Raw genomic sequence first — 22,315 nt, 5'->3', positions numbered from 1 at the left:
TTGCTCTTGCGATCTGGCTTAACTCTCCACAAGTGTTCCAAATGTTTTAGTTCGATCTTTCTTCCGGGTTGATATCCTCGGTCGTTAACTGTGTCTTCCGTCTTGATGAAAAAGTGCGTGCTCATAGATTAACCAAGGTGAGGTGATGGTAGGAATGCGGACGGGGAAGCAATCTGTTGTTTTTATTAATTAAGAAATTACAAGTGTAAGAAAGAAATGACAGACAGCAAGAAGACTTCCTAGTAGGAAAGGGAAATGAACTTAGAAAAAATCGAAAAGTGATTTAACATTAAATGAATGATTATGCTTTTCACTGTAATGAGTTTTAAAATACAATGTCCCATAGTTCAAAATAAAATGTTTTGTTATATGTCTAAATATACTTATCTTCACATTAAAATTCCATATTGCCCCATTGAAAGACAGGGAATGCAATTTGATGATTTTGAGGTGACTAGACAGAAATACTACGCTTTACCACTGTCTTATTCTATCATTGTGTTGTATTGGTGAGATGAGTTTCCGAACAGACATCAAAGCGGACGTGCTATTTGCACCGTTCTTATAATGTTTTAAATGCAATAGAACTATACTGTATTACATTTAGAGAAGTTTATAATTTGGTTGGTTAATTAGAATAGAATTTAATGTTGAAGATATCTGAAACGTAGACCTACAGCTTACCGTAGGATCCCAACAACATGAGGAATTGAACCCGTGTCTCCTGCTTCGAAAGCGTGTACACTAACTGTACAACCACGAGACTCTAAGTGTAGTACATAAAGTTACATATTGTGCGTAAATAATTGTCGTTTTATATTGAATATTGTACGCACACATGCATTAAGGTGAATATGTGCTCGCAACTGTACATGTTTGTCGATTTTTTGACCCCCCCCCCCTATTGGAAAAACTTCTGCTCCGATTTAACACGTAAATGCTTTGTTTCAGAGCTGCAGTTGTTTTAAACAATCTCTTTTAGGGATTTACACAATGCAAACTTGGGATTCGATGGTTCTCCGGTAAAGTTCTCATCTTTGGTGCAAAGGTCCCTGGTTTGATCCAACGCTATGTGAGTTGTGATGGACAACACATGTCATTGTTAGTAGATATCCAGGTTTTAGTGGTCAGACGCTTTGCCGACAAAGCGTTTCACTAATGGGTTTGAGATGTGTTACAAGGTAGAGAAAGTAATGTACCGTTAATTGCTACATCAGTAAAATTAGGTAAGGATTTTCCTGTGAAATGAATAACCTGTATTACGTCACTCGTGGTCAATTTGACAGCGTTCGCAAAATTATTCTGTCGTAATTTTCTTTTACGGATTGCTTCCTTAGGAGGCTCAGAGGAATTGCCAAAATACTAAAAAGTCGTGATGTAATAAAAATTGGCGGGAAATTTGATCCCTATGGTCCCTATAGCGCATTACCACTCTTTTCTATTTCATTCGTATTATTTATATTAATACTCGTTGTTAAAGTGGTCCCTGATACCCCGACCCTGTAGAAAAACTTTTTATTCTTTCATATTATTTTTAATTGATCGCTTTCATAGCAAGTTCTGCTTATGTATTATTTAATATCTTGTAATTTATTTGATAAACAATCCTTGATTGTGATGTAATAAAATTAATCTCTTACGCAGATTATTTATCGGAGCGATTTTTATTTATTTAATTACATAATATTGTTTATAATAATATTCATTGTTAGAATATGCAAGGCATACTCCGTAGAACAGCTATGCTGTGATCATATTAATTATTTGTTTTTTCGCTTTGATACGAAGCTTATTTACGTAATGTAGAACAGCTACGCTGTGATCATATTAATTATTTGTTCTTTCGTATTATTTATAATAATACTCGTTAGGTGAATGGCTAATGTAAGTTACTCCTACCTGTATGGTCCAAACTTCGAATCAAGATCATTCATATTAATTATTTCCTTTGAACTACGCTCATACTGTGCATTCCACAAGTTCAATTTTGAAGTAATGTAGTCACAGTTAGTTTAATTCGTAGTTATTTTCAAATATGATATTTGTTATTACGTGGCACTCCTCACCTCTTTGTAGCCCTGCATAAATGCAAGATTGTTTTAAAAGTATATTTTACTTTTAATTATGGTTGTTTAGAAAACTTGTCCTTCAACTTTATTTTATAATTATTTTCTATTTCTTAGTTATAATAACATATTTTCTATTTATATTGAATTCTATGTTATACGATTATTATTTACAATTTATGTCTTACATTTGAAAGAGGAGCTTATGGCAATTCAGAGCCGCAGGAAGATACACAGGATGCAGGCGTTGGCAATCCAGAGCTCCTGTCCCCACGAAATCACTACTTTTCTGTAAATTATATCTAATTTTAGAGATGATAGACATTTTAGTAAAATATGCAATCAATCGCTGAAATAAATTCCTGTCAAACTTTCGATCACTGAAATAAATTTTTGTCTACGCCCCTGCTAACCAGTGACGATTTTAGGGATTAATCAGTTAGTAATGCCTCCCTGGTGCAACGACACTTCCTCAGAAGTCATATCTCCGATAATTGCGAATGTGATATCAGTACTTGTGCATTATCACTTTTCACTCTCAATATATTGAAACTCACGAAAAAGAAACTGCTCTGAGGTCTTCACTGGTTCTCCCTATGACCCCATGCCAATAGGGCCAACTTGGACATATCAACATCTGAAATATCACATTTTATGTCAGTTGTCCCAAGAACTATCCATACGAAACAAATATAGGATATTTTCGATTCTTTTTTCCTGTCATCTCCCATTCTCAACTCCATGTCAACCAAGGCTTAATTTGTACTTACGTAACATCCACAGTATCACTATTCATCTTTCCACATGAATTCGACACAAATATTCTCCATACTTGACTACTTTTACTGTCAGCTTCACCTCTTGGTAGGGATGGTTTCAGTGTCTCGCCCCCACAACTATGGAGGAATTTTAAACCAATGTAAGTATAATTATAAATTACCATCTGAGCAACAACTGTACAGGTGATGTTTTTCGGAGAGGAATTCCTTTACTATTTTTCAATACCAATGTATTGCCTTTCCTGCTTTCCATGCTGAAGATTGCCACAGGGCTAAACTTCATCTGCACAACTGTGCTATGAATATATATTTCAGTGGCTTGATTCACTGAATACTGCCTTAGATGTTGCTCTCTTTACAGGAAAAATGAGATACAGTTATTAACAAAAATAAACTGAAACATTCAAGTTTTTCGTCCCACATTTATGCCGACTACGCTAATGAAGAGAGTGATGGTGAGAAACGAATGAAATCGTGGAATGAAGAAAGTGGGAGGAAACGGGAGAAACCCTAGAAATCTCATGAACACGGTGTCTGTCCATAATAAATTTCATTCGGTGCGAGCTGGGATCAAACCAAGGACCCCATGCACCATACGTAAAGTTATAAAAGAATAGGCGTTTAAACAAATACGGAACACTACTATCAATGAGAGTTAGATAAGGTTAGATTTTTAGTTATTTCATTCTACGTTAAGATTTCAATCAATCTTTTTCTTCATTACTGTTCGAAAACTTAAAAGTTATGCTCTCTTTCGGCGTTCACATTCTAATAACCTGTTATGGAAACTCGGTGTAGCATATCTCTGGGAATTGCAGTGATTTCGTCTTCTATCTTCTGTTCCAGTTTATGGATATTTGCAGAACGTGTGCAGTACGTCTTGATTTTAAGATGTCTCTACAGGAAGTAATTGCACACTAAGATCAGGAGACCTCGCAGGCCATGAAATATTACCGTTACGTGAAATAATGCGGATTCCAAACAATTGGCGAACGGCTTCTATCGATTGTCGTAGGTCCGTCCTGTTGAAACCATATGTTTTCGATGTTAAGATTCAGATCGTGTAGTCTCGATGTAAAGAATGTTTCAAGCATATCAACATAACAAGCAGATAGTAAGACTATTCATGGCTTTGGATTAATTGTTTTAACAAAGGATATGCTAGATATCCGAAACAGTTACAAATTATAATTTAAAATAAAGTAAAGTTTTAAGCTTTGGTCAGTGTCTCTTTTGTTAAAACAAGCAGATGTTACGTTGTTGCTACGCCATCCTCACATTCGAAAAAGTAAGAGCCAATAACACCAAGGCATGATACTGTACACCATATTATAACACTGGCGCTATGTAATGGACGCTCGTGAAGCTCAAAGGATTTTCCTGTGCCTAGTTACGTAAATTCTGTTTGTTAACGTATCCGTTTAGTTTAAAATGAACTTCGTATGACATCCATATGGTGACTAAAAACATGATGGAAAAAATATCTTGGAGAGGCGAAGAATATTAGGGCCTAAGAAGAATCTAGACTTTGCCAATAACAATATTGATTTATATTGGTGTATACAAAATAGAATTAACAGTTTTTTTTAATAACGACGACTTTTTGATTTTAATATATAGACTAACAATTATTTGTATAGGATTGAAGGGAATATCTTCAACAATTTAAAGAATATATTTGTCGAATTTATACGTTTAATGATTTAAATTGCTATTATTCAAGTGTTTTTATTTATGTAGGAACTATAGTTCGACTGCTAATAAAAAACGTATATTTACACAAAGGAGAAATACAAAAAAAACGATAAAATGTTCCCGTTTGAATGAAGTTGTGGAAACTAGATGGGATATTAGCTGAAAATATTAGAAAGGAAATTAACACATTGCAAATATTGCAAAATGGACGAAAGTATCAGTAGCACTCAGGAAAACAGCAAGATAAATTTCGAAGTAACAAAAAGAAAGAAGAGGCCTCAGGTAAAGAACCATAGTAGTGGAATGAAGTAGTTCAAACAGCTGTGAAGGAGAAAAAGAAACGATACAAGAACTCTCGCAATCAAGACCTGAAGGAATACAAGGAAGAGAAGAAGAACGTAAAGAAGGGAGTTAATGTAGCAGAAGGCGAAGCTCATAATAAATTGTACAACGACCTGGAAACAGAATAGAAAGGAAAGATTATTTACAAGCTTTCGAAAATAAGACAGAGGCCAAAATAGAAAAGAAAGAAAAAGAAAAGATTTGCGCTGCAAGGATGAAAATAACGAGATTCTGAGAAATGAGGAGAAGACAAAGAAGTGGTGGCCGTGGAAGAAATATTTCCAGAAACTTCTCGGTAAAGAAAACAGAGGGATACTTGCAAAAATTTACCCATGAATCAGGGACTTGTTTCGCTTGCGACGATGGTAGACGCCATGAAAAAGATAAAAAGCAGTAAAGCCCCAGGACCAGATAATATCCATATCAAACCATGTAAACTTAAGTAAAGCAGTCGGGTAGTTTACTTAACTTTTAAATAGAATATTAAAAACACAAAGTATACCAAAAAATGGAAAAGCAGCTACTGTGTGCTGCTTTTCAGAAACAAAGGATATGTTCAAGAATGTGGCAACTGCAGAGAATAAAATTCATGATCAATGCAATGAAGCCTTGAGAGAGAGTGATAGATGCACTATTGGGTAGAGAGACTAAAATAACAGAAAACCAATTTCGTTTTATGCCATTCCAGTCGGCAACTTATGTAATATTCGCACTTAAGATATTAATAAAACAGTACAGAGAATACCAGGAGATCCATATAGTTCTCAGTGGATAGTGATAGAGTGCCTCGAGATCTCATTTGGTGGACACTGAAGAAAAAGTGTGCACCTAACTTGTATGTACGTTTAATTCAAAATATGTATCATGAACAGGAGAGAGGAACGCGTGAGTAATAACAGGAGGGTTCGTAGTCAAAGTTGGACTTCACCGGGTCTTCATGCAGTTATGACGGACGAGCTTATATAAGAATATTAAAGAATTAGCAACTTGGAATATGGTATTCGCGTACGACATCGTGCTGGTGAGGAAGGCCAAATGAACACAACAAGAGAAATTGGATGCAGATGCGTGAAATTGTACTGTATTAGTTATGGAGATATGAGCAAGGGAAGTGAAGTTCACGCTGACCTTCAACATTAAGTACTAATGATGAAAATAACGTCATTTAATTGTGTTCCGTTTGTGCTCATATGTGCATGAAACTACATGTTTGTGCTTCAATAGTTCTGGAGATATAAGCAAAGAAATAGTAGAGGTCCAAGTTCACCCTGGTCCTCCCGGCTTTCGCCCGGCTTCAAGCACTAACGATGAAAATAATGTTATTTGTTATAGAATCGTTTGTGTTCGTTTGTGCATGGATCCCGTCGTTTGCGCTTTGAATAGTTTCGGAAATATAGGCCTAAGTCGAAAACTGAAGGCAGAATTGGAAACTTCATACAAATAAACGTTATTTCTTTTGAGAAACACTTTACACTGTCCCCTACACCACACACTTGAAACACTAATGACATGATTAGTGTCGTTGTTTAATAGATCATTTGTGTTTATTTTAGCTCCAAATGTCATCATTTATGTTTTATTAGTTCCAGAGATGTAAACAAAAGATTAGTAGAGACATCAAGTTTACGCTGATCTCTTGACTTCAGGCACTAGCGATGAAATTATTATTTTTATTATTATTATTATTATTATTGTTGTTGTTGTTGATGTTTGATTAAAAATTTGAAATGCCCCTTTTCCCTACACTCATACTTAAAGTACTTGGAATTAGTGTCACTCATTACTGCATCGTTTCTGCATGGAGTCCGTATGTTTGTGCTTCACAAATTTAGTTCCAGTGAAGTAGACGGAAAGGTAATAGGATGCTAGACTCCCTACCTTAAGCTTATTACTTCCTGACTTGTGAGACATAAAATGAAAGTAAAAATAAACTGTTAAATTAATTTGATTTCAAGTTGTTTCTTTCCATCTAGAATAGCAAGACCATTAACGCATCGCTCGTTGACTCGTAGCCACGAAAGGGATTGAATGAACGAACAGATTTCCTCCTCGTCCTAAATAGGGTTAGTGATTAAATTGTTTAAAAAAGTTGTTAATACTGGCAGTACGAGAGCAATTTATAATCTCACTACAGAAAAAGAGAATTCCTGACTGAATGGCTAATCAACTCCTAGAACAAACTGATAGAAACTTGAAATTTGAACAGTACATAGGATTTATTATAAATTCGATGAGGGAGGAGGGAAATTGGATGACAGACATTATCATAAACAGTTTATATTTCGGAATCCCTTAAGTTTACAGAGATGGGATTTACTTAGAAAGAGAAAAGCTTTAAAAGAAAAGGAGTGAAAACTTCAGTTATTCTAATAACACTAGCAGAAATGCTCGTTTTAGCACGAGAAAGTTGATGGAAAATATTTGAAGGGAAATTTGAATTACCTGTCCTCCCCGTACAATGCACATTTGAGGTGAGGTGATTTTAGTTTAGCGTCCCGTTCAGCAGCGAGGCTATATGAGACGTGGACCTACTGATTAACATGGAATCCGAACCACATGAGCTCCCGCCGGGGTACAATGCATATTTGAATCAAAGCGAAACGTAGACATCTCATTTCGACCCAAGTATTAATTCAGTAATGCATTTCATATTGTGCAACCATTATTCTTTGCTAAAAATTTACTCTTTTCTTCTCTTAGCATAATTTTTTAACAAAAATAAATTGAAAGAGTCTGATCAACCTTTGCTAATTGTGTTCAAGATTTCATTTTAAACGGTTGAAACGTTTCCTCATTTCGGTTATTTTATAAATATAAAATGAAAAATTAAAATAATTTAGAAACTGACCCCATACCCTTCTTTAGAAGCGGAATTTTCGAAAACACTAGGGCACCTGATCATTTATTTTCAATACGGAGTATATAAACTGAGTTTCATCTCCCTAACATGAGAGGCTAGTAATGTGCTCAACTTTTGGAATTTCCTCCTCTCTTAGGATAAATATTTTAATGAAAATAATATGGTAAAAACTCGACTCGAACCAAGTGCTGTTTCCCGACAATCTTTTCAATTGGCTCAGCCTTTACCCGTAATGATGAGACAGGCAAGTTCGAAAAATTATAGAAATGTCCCCCTTCCGCCTTCGAACATGAATTTTTGAAAGCGCTGAAATATGTGTTCATTACTTTTACTTAATAGTTCAAATACCAGATTTCACCCTTCCAACACCAATCTCCCTCTTAGAATACTCATATTAATTAAAGTGACTTCATTTTTAAACTCTGGTTCTAGAATAGTAATATAGTCACTAATTCATTTCGACCAGCTATTTCCCAAGATAATAAGACTGCCCAAGATAATAAGACTGTCAATTCGAAAGCATCGAGAAAAGATTAAAGAAATTCTCCCCCTCTTTCCCCTTGTAAGAGGAATTTTTGAAAACGCTGAAACACGTATTTTATTATTTTTAGTAAAGTGCTCAAATGGCGAATTTCACACTCTCATTTCATACTACAATAAACGCAGGGTTAGGAATGACAAAGGATGCCTTTAGAAGGAACAAAAATCTATTTTGTGGGACCTTGATTAAAGAGTTGAGGAAAAACACTCATGTTTCATGTGGAGTATTGTATTGCATGGGGCAGAAACATGGGCATTACGGAAAAGTGAAGGAAAACGACTGGAAACTTTCGAAATGTGAGTGTGGAAAAGAATGGAGAGAACTAGCTGCGTCGAGCGGGAAATGAATGTAGAAATGGTGGGAGAGAAAGGACAATTTTAGATATTGTTGAAAAGAGAAACAGAAACTGTTTGGGATACTGACTAAGAAGGAAGTGTATCATGAAGGACGTGTTAGAGGATATAGTAGAAGGAAGAGAGGGAGAAGGTGAAGAATGCTATAATTAATGTACAGTATGAGAACAGAACAACTTTACGTGAAGGCGAAAAAGTTAGGCGAAGACAGCGGAGCATTTCAGCTTCTCAGTTGCTCCAAGTGACCTGCCAATAATTAAACACATATTATGATGATAATGATACGATTATAAAAGAACTTATCGCACTTCGTATTATTACTTACCTATTTTCATAAAAACGGAGTTGCAACAGTGCTGACCACCATTTGGGGAGAAGCCCTACAGAAATTTCAGAGATCTTTTCAGAAAATTTGTCTAGGGACCCATGAAATATATAGCGACCTTGTTAGCACATATATCATAAGCATATTCATTTTATAACTATACATACCTATATATACGAGATATATGTATATCACGAACTTAAACGCTATATTAGTACTGGCCTTTCTTTGGATACTTCGTTAGCAAAAATAAAGAGATACCTTGAATCCAGTGGCGTATTTTATGGGCAATTGAGGCTACCGACAGCAGCCCTGCAACAGTAATAAAGGAAGTTAATATAACACGTATTAATTAATTTAAAATAATACGTTTACAGTTTATTATCTTCTTTTCATGATAATAGTTTCTCTATATTTTCGCAAACGTGAAGAATGTACTAAGGCAGCCGTTAACGCTTACAACACAATCCCTCCCGCTTTCGTAGACACTGATGATTTTGCAACCTCTGGGATACCACAGTCATCTGCCAGCAGAGAAAAGGAAATGTGTAACTGCTTGCGCGCCCACGTAGGGTCTTCCGTAACAGTATGATAGCGAGCCACGGGCTGGCAACCAAGCAGGTTTCTTCTCTGTGGATCGGTTTCCGTAGGCGGAGCGAGTAAATCGAACTTAAGAACAATGACATAGCAGCCATTTGGGGGCTATCTGAGAATTTCGGGGCATCATTTCGTAGCGCTTTGCGTCAACGCAATTCAAAATTTGTGTTTTAGTTTGCGATTCTTGTTATTGTAGTTACAATAACTTATTGCGTTATTTGCATGGAGTTGAATCCGCTGATTTTTGCGCCAACCGTTATGAAATGAGGCCCGCAGACTGTATTGTAGATTGGAAAATGTGTTAACTTCTATTACTCTGGTGAGCATTGTGAGTAATGTCTATCGGGAAAATAAAATGCTACGAAGAAAATTATCAATTTTTATTATTGTTACAAAGTAAGTTGATTATAGAACGTTTTCGTGTAAGACTAAAATCAATACACTAATGGATTTAGGACAAAATAGCAAATCACTATACATATTTCGTGAAGCAAATTGATGAAGGACAAATATTGTTTGGGAGAAAAGGGCACATTCCGTAACCGTTTGCGTTAACACAAAGCAAAATTTGCTATTTAGGTAGCGATAATGAACATAACAATTATAACGACTGTCTGCATTTTTGCGTTACGTTGCTATACTCAGAATTTTTGCCAAGACGTACGGAATGACAAACAACATCAGTAACAGAGGCAACTCGTGAGGGAAGTTACATTGGTAAAAATTAGCATTCTACAAATGGAATCCACGAGAAGTTAACTGCAAAAATATATGATGGAATTTCATTTACGATGGAAAGCATTAATAGTGTCAAAGCAAAAGTTCAAACAAAACACACCAGTCACTTTTTGTTCATTGTTATGCATATTTTATTATTATTATTATTATTATTATTATTATTATTATTATTATTATTATTATTATTATTATTATTATTATTATTACTAATAATAATATACAAGTCAGTGGTAGCCCATGCCTTCAAACCAGTATACGCCACTGCTTGAATCGGGTCAATGTACTCCTACCCCTCAAATATTTGGGAATTAAGCACACCCGATGAAATACATATTTTCGTTTAGCTCAGAAATATATACTCATATTGTGAGAACAGTAAATGTATATACTATTGACAACACTGTGTGACCTTTTCCCTCTCGCTCTTGCCCAACACAAATACCATACACAAGCTTCAAAAGAAGACACACAGAAGGCCAGGGAGTAAAAATTGTTTTAATTTTAAAGCACAAATATTTTTTTAAGTATGTTTAAAGACATTTTCTGCCTGAGAACATAATATAAAGTGGTATTCAAGCTGAAGTGCGAAGGGAGGAAATGATAATTTTGTTATTTTAAAAAATGATTTGTCAGTAAATTGCTATAAACACACTTTTCTTTTCTGCAATGTAAAGGGTAGCAAGTAACACTTCTTTGAGTTTTCCAAGATATAATATTACCAACACTTATTTCTGCAATTCTATTGCAGTGCAATCATTAAATTCCAATAATACAAAAGAGGAAATTGAAACTAATATTTTGTTAACACGTAGTGAAAGTGTGAACTCCAAGTATATTTCACCACGAGAAAACAGTTTGAAAGTGAAAAAGCAAAAGAAAACTATTGTATATCTGTTGTGTCCTTAACTTACGGACCAAGAAGGAAAATGTGATAAAATGAACGTTATACGGTACATCCTACACAGGAACCGATGTGTGAATTTATATACAGATATAAAAAAGACATGCTATTTGAAGAAGATAAAACTATAATCACTGAAATTCTTACATTTAAGGAAATGAGCTAAAATTGTAATGTTAATGATGTGAATAAATTTTGTATAAAACAATTATTTCAAGATTATAAACTTGATAAACCCAAACTTTGTGAAGGATGTGCAATATGTTCTCAAAATGAAAGTATACACAAGTATTCACTGAAATTGATGAATCTTTAAATACTCTTGTATGAGATTTCTTAATTAAGAAAACAATCTGTAAACAAATATTTTTAAAAAAGACGTTTAAAAATATAAATATGAATATAATTCCATGTCTTATAAATAAACTTAATTTAGCATACCAACACATTAGATATTTGTCGTAGCGTGCAATAAGTTTGACGAAATCAGTCTGCTAAAACTTGGTGCCCTGCAATGCAAGGAGTTGTCGCACAGCGAGCTAAACCTCAGCATTGTTTTGGAATTAACGTCCCAAGAGTACGGTTTTCAATGCAGGGAACAGGTGAAAGTTCGATATGGCAAGACCAGAGCTATCCAATCTCTTCCATCCGAAGCGACGAATCTGATCTTGTGTGAGCCTTGCTCTGTGTACTTTTGTGTTGTCGTCCAAGAGCAGAATATCTTCACTCAAGAGCTCTGGTCTCTTTCGTTAAATGGTGGACCTGAGTTTGGTGAGGGTGTCGCAGTAGCGTGCTGCATTGATAGTCCCTCGCATCCCAGAACACTGTGGCCATAACCTTTCCTATGGAGGGTTAAAGTGATTTTTTTCCTCATTGGTGAACAAGGGTGATTCCACGTAATTGAGGTGGCCTTGATTTCTGGGGTAAAATAGTGCACCCATGTCTCATTGTCTGTGATGATTCTGAACAGGAGCTCATTTCTCCCGCGCGCGTATCGCATCAAGTGATCGAGGCTGATTCTCATTCTTGTGCTCGTGTGATCCGGAGTCAGGTTTCTCGGCACCCATCTTGCAGACACCTTTCGGTAACCAAACACATCATGGAGCATGTGATAGGCACCCATGCTCCTGCCCACAAGGCCAATACGCAGTGTGAACGCCACATCTGACACCGTTATGAGTCTGTCCGCTAACACCATGTTCTGTACTCTAGCAATGTTATTTTTATTTGTGGATGTGAAGGAACGCCCACTTCAACCTTCATACTCCACACTCTGCCTTCCTCATTGAACATGCAACACCAGCGAACAACCATTTGACGAGACATGATCTTCACCATACACGGCCTGTAGGCGTTCATAGATTACGGACACACTAGTCCAACGTGCCCATTCATATGGGATCAGCACGCACTTCCAATGGCGTCGGAGCTCTGGGTATGCATCATTTCACCTCCGCTGACGTTCCTACCGTCGTACAACCAGCAAAGGGTGAGGTTTCTTATGGCGATTGTTTGTTTCAAATGGTGTACCATCTTCTTATTCAAAACAAATGACGAGACACTTTCGGAATGTCCCTCGTATATCTGATTTGACAAGTATTTCTGGAAAAAGATAAATAACAGAAATATATCATCAATGTGAACATTTGGTGCAATTTCCTCAATGTAGTAATCATCGTGAATTTTAGTATACTTTTTTCTGTGAGTGAACAATATGTGTTGCTAGTATTGCAAAATGGAAACCGCAATACTATAAACTATTGCGAACAGCATGTTTTCAAAATCAAAATAATGTTAGTGCACATGAATGTATTAACATGTCATATGATATAATGTGTTACACGGCATATAATGACAAGTGTGCAAATTATGATTTTTTATATAACGAACTTTTAATACTTCATAATGTTAATGGATCTTTACTTACATATGCACTATATAATATACTGTTAAATAAAGAAAGCACAGAATTATTAATTCTTACAAAATATTACTGTATTATTCCTAATAATATAAACTATTTATATTTCTCATAATAAGTTATTCCTCAATAATTAAATTTGATTCACTAAAAACTGAGGACCAATAAATATTTATCACGTCTTTTGAGAAAGCTCTGTTTACGAATATATTAAAATTTAATTTTCCTATTTTTTTCAGTAGTTTCATTTCAGAAGCAAAACTCAATATTTCGTAAACGAAGTTTTGGAAAATATCAATATTTTGAGCCAATAAATAGTCATTGTTTAAATTTCCTAGTAATAAAAATAATCTGTACATAACAAAATATATAAGATGACACTTGTATGTATTAATGTGTATAGGTTTTTTATTTTATTTTATTTTAACACAACAATAGAAACGTAAAACAGAAAATTAATTTTGTTTTATTTTTTATACTTTAACGACTCGTTTCGTAATTATTTATTCCCTCGTTAAGAAATTATTCGTAAGACAAAACGAAGTTTTGAAATACTTGTAATATTTCTGAAGTAATAAAAATATATGTGAAAACTGATTAGAATAATCCAGGATTGCTAGTTATTAATAGAAAATCAATCACGAATAGCATAAGTTATAATTCTTACTATGTTCGGATTATTAAAGAAAACAATAAAATTATTATCATCAGAAAATAAAAGAAATTAATTTCTTTTTTTATATGTATATTCGTGTATTTTTTTCCAAAACTAGAAAGCATGGATACAAATTTACAGAGTAATCAAAATTTCCTAATGTAAGTAGTTACAATTTCATATTATCCACCATTTTGATTACCTCAAAAGTACATAGTTTTAAATCGCTATACATATATGTTTAAAATATGACACATAAATTCATAAACAATATACTCGAAACTATCATAAATAATTAGAAATAACTCAATTGAACAGAAATAAATATATAAAAGTAGAATTAGCAACAAGAAATTAAAAGAAACACTGACCAAAGCTTAAAACACACTTTATTTTAAATTATAATAACGGTTTCGGATACCTAACATATCCTTCTTCAGACTATATCGAAAATGAATCTCTAGAAATAACATAATGAAATCTCTAGAAATATAAATAAAATTGAGTATATTTGTTTTGGATTATGTTACAAGAATTTTCTGAAATCACTTTTACATTAAAAGTGTACTTAACACTTGTAGTTATTCCCTGTTCGATTGTTTCTGTTGTACTAGAGAAGAAACACCTCCTCCAGTTCCCTTCCAGGCGGCAACGTACCAAGAACTGACGAAACGTTGCCACGTTAGACCGCAATGGATATACGTTGGATTAAGAAGGATGCTGAACGAACATCTTCAGAAACGATAGATATGCGTCTGCCTACCTCTTTGATAAAATCAAGGTTTCTAGAACCCCATGCCCCACTGGTCCCGATGGCTATTGGAGCAAAAATAAATTTCTCGAGGAGGTTTTTGTATTTCGTTTCCTTTTCTGTCTCTCTACGTCTAGCAACTTCTCTAGCATTCACAACAGACAATGGGAGGCTACAATAGGCAAGTGTCCGAACATGTAAAATCCCATACTACTGATTTGCCTCTCATTCAAGGTATTAATGTCATGCCGTCAGGTCGTTTACCATCGAAATGACAACAGCCTGACGGTTCACGAATCGCAGGAATTCCTGCGGTCGTGAGTGCTCGCAAAATGATGTCATTAACAGATGAATGCCTGGTGTTTCTGCCAATGCTCTTCATACATGAGAGACCATGCAGGCCGCGTTGGATAATTTGATCCCCGCAAGCTGGATAGCAATATGGCTCACAAACAGATGAACCTAGTCTTAAGGCTACTGCAATTCGAAAGGTTTCATTAGGCATGTGAAGACCTAATTGGGGGAGGGTAACGCATTTAACCATGCCCCAGCAGGGGGGGGGATGATGCAGCAAGAAGTCTGGCTTTATCTTCTGGAACAGCAACGGGTTGTAAAAGAAGTTCATGGAAATGTGCTGCTATTGGTGTGTACCAAGATGCCTGAGAACCTCTTTTGCTGATTTCTGAAAGGTCCGTATCTGTTATCCATTTGCTAGAGCCTTCTTGAACTATCCCAACTGGGTAACCTTGAGGAAGGAGAGCCTCGATTAAACGAAGAGATCCGTGGTAGGACGCCAGAAAGGTAGGAATCGCTATATCAACGATTCATCAAATACCAAGGCCTCCTAATCCAACAGGTAAGGATGCTTGCATCCAAGAGTCGTCACTCAAGGAGCAGTTCAAAATTGACTTCAGACCCATTTTGAGGATATGATCATATTTCTTCAGCAGTGGAGTCTCATTCCAAGATGGAAAGCACCGTAGAAAGTAGTTTAGGCGAGGGATTGACAATAAAGCACGTAGAAGACAAAAAGCTGCGTGTGCTGAAATCGAGTCAAGCCGAGACAGAAAATATTCTAAGTTGAATATTTTGTTGGATAGCACAGTTGTAAATGCTTCTTTTGTGAGAGCAGCACCTAGAAGACAAGCATCCTGTTTAGTTACAGAACGTATTCCTGGGGCAACTTCTCCAAAAATCTTCTGAATAATTGCTCGGATGTGACTTCATCTGATCCAAGAAAACCAACTTCGCATTTTGAGAAATTCAAATGTAAGCCAAGAGCTGATGCTTTCTCATTTATATGAGTTAACGTTGAAAGGACTGCCTCAGGTTTGTCAGCAATAGTCCCATCATCCAAATACCAAATGTTTAGTTCAGTATTAATTGAATGTATTGTTATGGCAAAAAGTGCTGGGCCCAAGGGATCACCTTGTTGTACTCCTCTCTGGGATGAAATAGTGTCTTGGTCTAAGAATAGATTGCTGAGTTGAGCGTAACACTAGTGAACATATAGGTATATTACGGGAAAATAGTTCAACAATGCAGTAAGCATGGACTCGCGGCGAAGTTCATTAAAAGCGTTTCGAAAATCCAGCTTTACGATAGCCTTTGGAGCGTTGTGTGTGGAGGAAAAATATAACCTGGTTGCATGAACGGTTGCTTCGACTCCATTGCGAATACAAACTCAAAGTTGACGTGAAGACAAAAAGTTCTTAACAGGCTCTCGTATTCTGAAGCATATAATTTTGGCTGATATTCTGCGCCAAATATTCCCTATGGCGATAGGTCTGATTCCACCACATTTCTTTTTAAGAGTAATAAGTCTGGCTCCGAAAAACAACGGGCGAACTTCTAATGGTATTTTTCTCGAAATAATTAGATTGAATACATCGCAAAATGACTTTAACAGCTTTTCCTTCGATTCAAGTGTTTGGCAAGATAAAAGATCTTTGAGAATCGAAGGGCGAAGACCATCTAGACCTCCCGAGCTGCCAGATGGAAAATAATTTATAGCATTTTAAATTTTGTTTACTGAAACTCCTTGAACCCTGGTTTGATCTTCTGGAAGATTCGCTGAAGTAAATGCACCAGGGTGGGCTGGATGTTTCTCCAACAACGTCTCAAACACTGAAGCGTCAGCCGCTGCTACTGTATTATCTGACATTACTAAAGGAGCTGCTCCTCGGATATCACCATCGGCTAGTTTCTTTTCAATATTTTTCAGATTTGACACATTCTGTTTAGATATAGATTTCTTGATCTTTGGCGATTGTAAGGTTAAGGCGTCAATGCGTCAGTATCTATATTATCCCAAACACGAACTCTTTGTTTTACGGGGCCGCGGTGGCTCAGTGGAGTTGCTGTGCTAACGTTAGGACGTTTTGTCCGGTGCAGTGTTTGTTCGCAGTTTGACATGTTTAGCTTTACCACTACGTGTGGTTTATTTGTGTAAGTTACTATATATTGTAGAATATTACGATGTCTCAGGTCGTTAGAAAAAATACCACCAAATGTGTATTTGACAAGGACAAACATAATAATAATCGCATCATCCATAGCTATTCATAAATGGATCGAAAGTTTATTTAAAGAGGACTGCCATGACATTGTTGCGCTCCAACTTCACTCTGATGAATATGCTGTGTTTGTGACTTTTAATACTGATGCCATTTTTGAAAAAGTAGCTCGAATCTAAGGCACCATTTAAACATAGTGACGGTAGTACCTCCTTTGTCCAACTCGTCAACGCAATGGAAAATATTACCAGGGTAAGAGTCTTTAATTTACCTATTCAATTAGATTATAACGTTATTGTGCAAATTCTGACTGAATATGAAACAGTGAAAAGTATAACCAATGACACATGGTCTCAAAATTATCCTCTTGCAGTGTCCAATGGAATACGAACTGTAAACATTGTCCTTTAAAAACCGATCTCTTCACGTTTACTTTTTAACGGCTTTCGTGGCTTCATATCATATGAAAGCCAGTCTGTAATGTCTTTTTTCAGTCGATCATTAACTCACCGACTTAGTGACTGTGATAAGAAAAGAAGACAAGAACTGAATGGTCCTCATGCATCTGACGTTCGATTTACCGAGTGTTTCTCCCCACTCCGCCCTGCATCTAGCGCACCGCCACTGCCTTTAAAAATGCCATTCCTCAGCACTGTTCCAAAACACCTTGTGAACAACGTGCGCAATTACACCCAAACGGTTCAGAACCAGCAACTGACACGTCTACTACGATTGCTGTTCCTACGGATGACAACTCGGATTCCACCTCTGGACTTATCACCAATGCAGCTGAAGAAACACATACACCTAATGTTAATGTTAATGACCTTGCCAGTGTTCATAATATCGATACTCCGTCCTGTCCCCGTGGTAAACAGCCTGTTGATACTGAGTTCTCCCTCCAAACTGTGAAACAAAAAACTGCTATGGAATTCATTGCACCTATTTCAGACACAGACGGTAGTGACCTTGACCTGGAAAGTGAAATAACAGACATTCCTGATACAACAAGGGAATTACGTTCACGAAAGAAACGTGGCTCGCGTGACTCTTATTCACAACCTGTAAATGTCACAACAACTCGAAAGAAGAAGAGGCGTGGTACAGTCCGCGGCTTAGAAATTGTTACAAAAATTCTAAGTCCAAATTAATAACAAACTCTTGCCACGTTTTCTTATGCAATCCAGAAATACATATCTCGAACGATTAGTTATTTCTTGTCTTCAATCCAACTCCTTCCCTCTCCTTGTCTAAAGCACCGTGTGCGACGTAATACACTTTTTCCATTCAGACGAAAAAGAAAAAAACAGGAATCAAGGTTACAATGTTATAGCTCTAAAACAGTCTTTTTCATTCGTTTGTTCTGAAATATCTTTTAAGAGTCTATTTTAAAAAAGTCTCACAATCTTCCCATAGCTTCATTAATACCTTTAGTTTCATTCTTTCCCTTCTTTAAAGACTGCAAGCTAGTAAGATGCTCCCTAAGAAATCTATGGAAATTGCCAATAACGGCAATAAGTTTTGTGCTTCCTAAAGTCTGTACTGCACGCACAGAGCTCGAGAATATCTACTGGCAGAAATGAATGTTATTCAATGATTCATTTAATTTATTTTCAGTAATTGCAAGCAAATGTTCCAAGAGCGTCATTTGGGCAGGACAGGAGGGTGTAATTTCCCCTCCCTTGAGCTTCATAAATACATATTGTTTGAGCAAATGTATAGTAATACACTAATAAAAAAGTGAAAAATGTTTGTCGGCGGATACTCCCCCCCCAATAAAATCTAAAATGACGCTGCGTTTAACAACAAACATATAGAGTTACGATAGCACATTGCTAGAGAGCTTACATTTGCTTCCAATAGGCGAAGATCTCAAGCCATATGAGTTCCTGGGCGACATTGAGAGAGACAGAGACAGAGAGAGATTGAAATATGGAAACTGTAACGATCTCGTTACGATGAGCATTGGAGAGAGGACAAAAAGGAAGGAAAAGGATTAAAATAATCTTTATTATTGTAAATTATGCACTCTTCATGAAAGATAATGCTTATAACTATGTATCTTTTTCCGTCTTATTATTACTTTAAAAAAAAAGAGAGAATAAGAAAGAATGTGATAATGCAAGCTGTTACTATCAGCTGAGTTTGTAGTTAAGGAGAGAGAGGGGAGGTATTCTGTCGTATTACCTCAAGGCTGATGACGTGTTACGCGTTTCTCACCTGACGCGATGGTAGCGCCAAGTGCTTTGGTGGGTTCGCTCGCTCCTTGTGACGGGGAACTGACCATGAAGTGCCTGGTGCGGGTAGATGTCTGGAATTTGTTGTCCAAAGGAGGAGAATGGCTATTTCCTGTTCGCGTTCGATACGGTTGAAAGTGGACTTCAGTTAATGGGACGTTTGATTCAAATTTCGATTCATACCAAGTCTTAGTTGAATTTCATCACTGTGTGGAAGAGTAAAAGGAATGAGAATAGTAAGTTGTTGCTGTGAATTAGTTTTGTGTAATTTTCAAAAAAGAAGTGCTGTGAAAGAACAGTTTTACTTCATGTTCGAAGTGTTAGTGCTTTGCAGATTGCGCCCAATTGTGATTTCCATTGAGTGGAGTTTCTTTCTTTTCCGCTCTTTGTGTTAATTTCATTATTTTTTGTTCCTCGTTTTTCTGCCGTGTTTCTGACGCACGAAAAACACATAAAATACATTTGCCTAAGTCTGGTCAAATCGCCGAGTTTCCCTGTTCAAGGAAAACCCTTGCTGGAATTATTATATAGCAGTTCTCTATTTGGTGGAATCGGAACGATGGAAACTCGCGCTTGAACTGGCAGAAATATCCCACTTCAGACTGTATTAGCATTCCGAAGAGTTGGAAGTTGAATGCAATTCACGAAGTACTTGTTTCTATGAGCTACTGTAGAAATTTGCTGAATGGTGGAATGGGAATGTAGACAACGTAACTGCGTGTGGCATTTAAACCTTTAGTTTGTACTAATAAGGTTTGTTCCCACCACCTTAAGAAAGTTCCTTATCTTCTTTCTCATGAATTCGCTGTTTAGTCAAATAGTGGAATGCGGATGTGGAAAGTCGCGAGGCAGAAATTTAGTCAATTGATTAGAAAGAGAAATATCTGTACTGGAAATATCCTTGTTGGGCCTAATTACAGAATTGTTCAGAATTCTGAAAGTTTGGAACTCAATTGCAATTTGTTGCAAGGGAGTGTTGTAAAGTGCAGCAGTTTGCATGCTGACTGAAAAGGTGTGTATTTCCATCTGATTGACTAAGGATAGTCAAAACTTCAATACAGCCTGATCAGATTACACAGCAACGACCAAATTATTCTGGATTCCCTCATTCACTTGTAAGACGACATGCAGTCCCAGGACCAAATGTACAATGAGGTAACTATAGAACTGAATAATGTGTGAGGTAAGTGTTAAACTATTTAATTATTATTTTGGTTGTCCGTTGTGTGTGTTGTTTGTTTGTTGGTCGTGTATTCGCCTCCATTATTGCTCGTTATAGTCTAGTTCGTTACCGATTCTTCTATAGTTATCAAGACACGTGATAATTCAGCATTTAACATTTTGGCTGGGAGCCTATGTTATTATTCTTTAGTCATTTTTCATATTGGTATGAGTATTTGGTATTGCATTGATTTATTTCGTCTTCTGAATGTTGCATATAGTGTATATTTAGAATTTTGGATTAATATTGAAGATTATGAACGAAATTTAAATGCGTAAGAATTACGGGGTGAGATACTGCGTTATCGTATTCGATATTTGAATTCTAGTTAATGTTTTCCCTTGCTATAACTTTAAATATTTTAGAATTTTTGATTTTTGAAATTGCATTTAGAATTCATTTCCGCCCCAGAATTTTGGCTACTTTGAAATTACTTTTTATGAATTGCTTATCGTTAATAATTCTGAGGCATTATGAAGAATTAATCTCTCTCCTTAATAGAATATTGAATATAAGTAAATACTTAAATCTTTGAATACTTTTTGTAAATTTCGAGAATAGAATAATTTGCCGATTATTGACCTTTCTCTAAGATTGAAGGTATTTAAAATTGGAACTGAAATTTTGAAACTACGACGTACTATTTATCGACGAAGAATTCATTGTTGCCATCGGATATCTGAAGGATCAGATATCGCTCTGTAAATAATTTGTTAATAAATATTTGTTAAGCTGAATTGTGTTTGTTGTCACTTATTAGATTTAAGTATATCTGGTTATTTGTGTGGTATTATTTTGGTTTATTGGTGAATGCTGAATTATCTATTATTTCCCGAATCCTGCTTTGGATACAAGTTGATGACGTCCTCTCGCGTAGATCCCTCTGTAGTTGGTTGAGGGTGTTGCTGACTGGTCAACATATCTTGCGACTTTTTATCCATGTGTGTTGGACACTTGGCAATTGCTCTGGCTTTGACGGCGGATGGGAACGCTACAAAACAAGGAGGAATGATTTATATACACAGATTTAGAACTGGGGAAAAATGATCGGACAGCATTCGTATTATAACGAAAATTGTGATTTTGTGAAACAGAGGAAGGGAAGGTTTCGAACTGCGAGGAGCACATTACTCAGTTGTCGAAATAAGATGGAGAACACTTTTTACAGCATCAGATGATTACGAATGGAGAGAAAGATCTTGAGAACTGAGGAATTAAGAATTTTAAAAATCTGAAGCTTCCGAGACGGGTTTCGAACCGCGAACGTTGTAGTTGTCGAACCATGACTTTATCCACTCTGCTACGGAGAACTCTGTACTCATGCATATACGTTTCCTTTAGCTACGTTGAAAGCTAACTTAATGGAATATTCCAAAAGTTGACTTGGTGGATGCGCCGTTCTGATAGGATATAAACCTCTTGTAACTTAGTTACAATGTGCCTAATGAACTTCTCCTTGTTCAGAACACTTTTTAGGGCAGTAAAATTTGTTACTATTGTGTTAATTAGGTTACATTTGATAGAACCATCTGATAAAGTAGTACCAAACCCTGTGCGTCATCGTCTGTTAGGTGAATGGTTAATGTAAGTTACTTCTACTTGTATGGTCCGAGCTTCGAATCAAGACTATTCTTATTGATTATTTTCTTTGAGCTACGCTCACACTGTGCATTCCACAAGTTCAATTTTTCAGTAATGTAGCCACAGCTAGTTTGATTCGAAATTATTTTCAAACATGATATTTGTTATTACATGCATTTCTTTAACTTGCGATGTTTCAAACTTGATATTAAATTTTACAACCTTAATGTAAGTC

Source organism: Thermobia domestica, chromosome 2 (assembly GCF_964235325.1).
Source record: "Thermobia domestica chromosome 2, izTheDome1.hap1.1, whole genome shotgun sequence".
Taxonomy (NCBI): Eukaryota; Metazoa; Arthropoda; class Insecta; order Zygentoma; family Lepismatidae; genus Thermobia; species Thermobia domestica.
The sequence above is the reverse complement of the archived record's forward strand: the minus strand, read 5'-3'. Positions refer to the sequence as shown.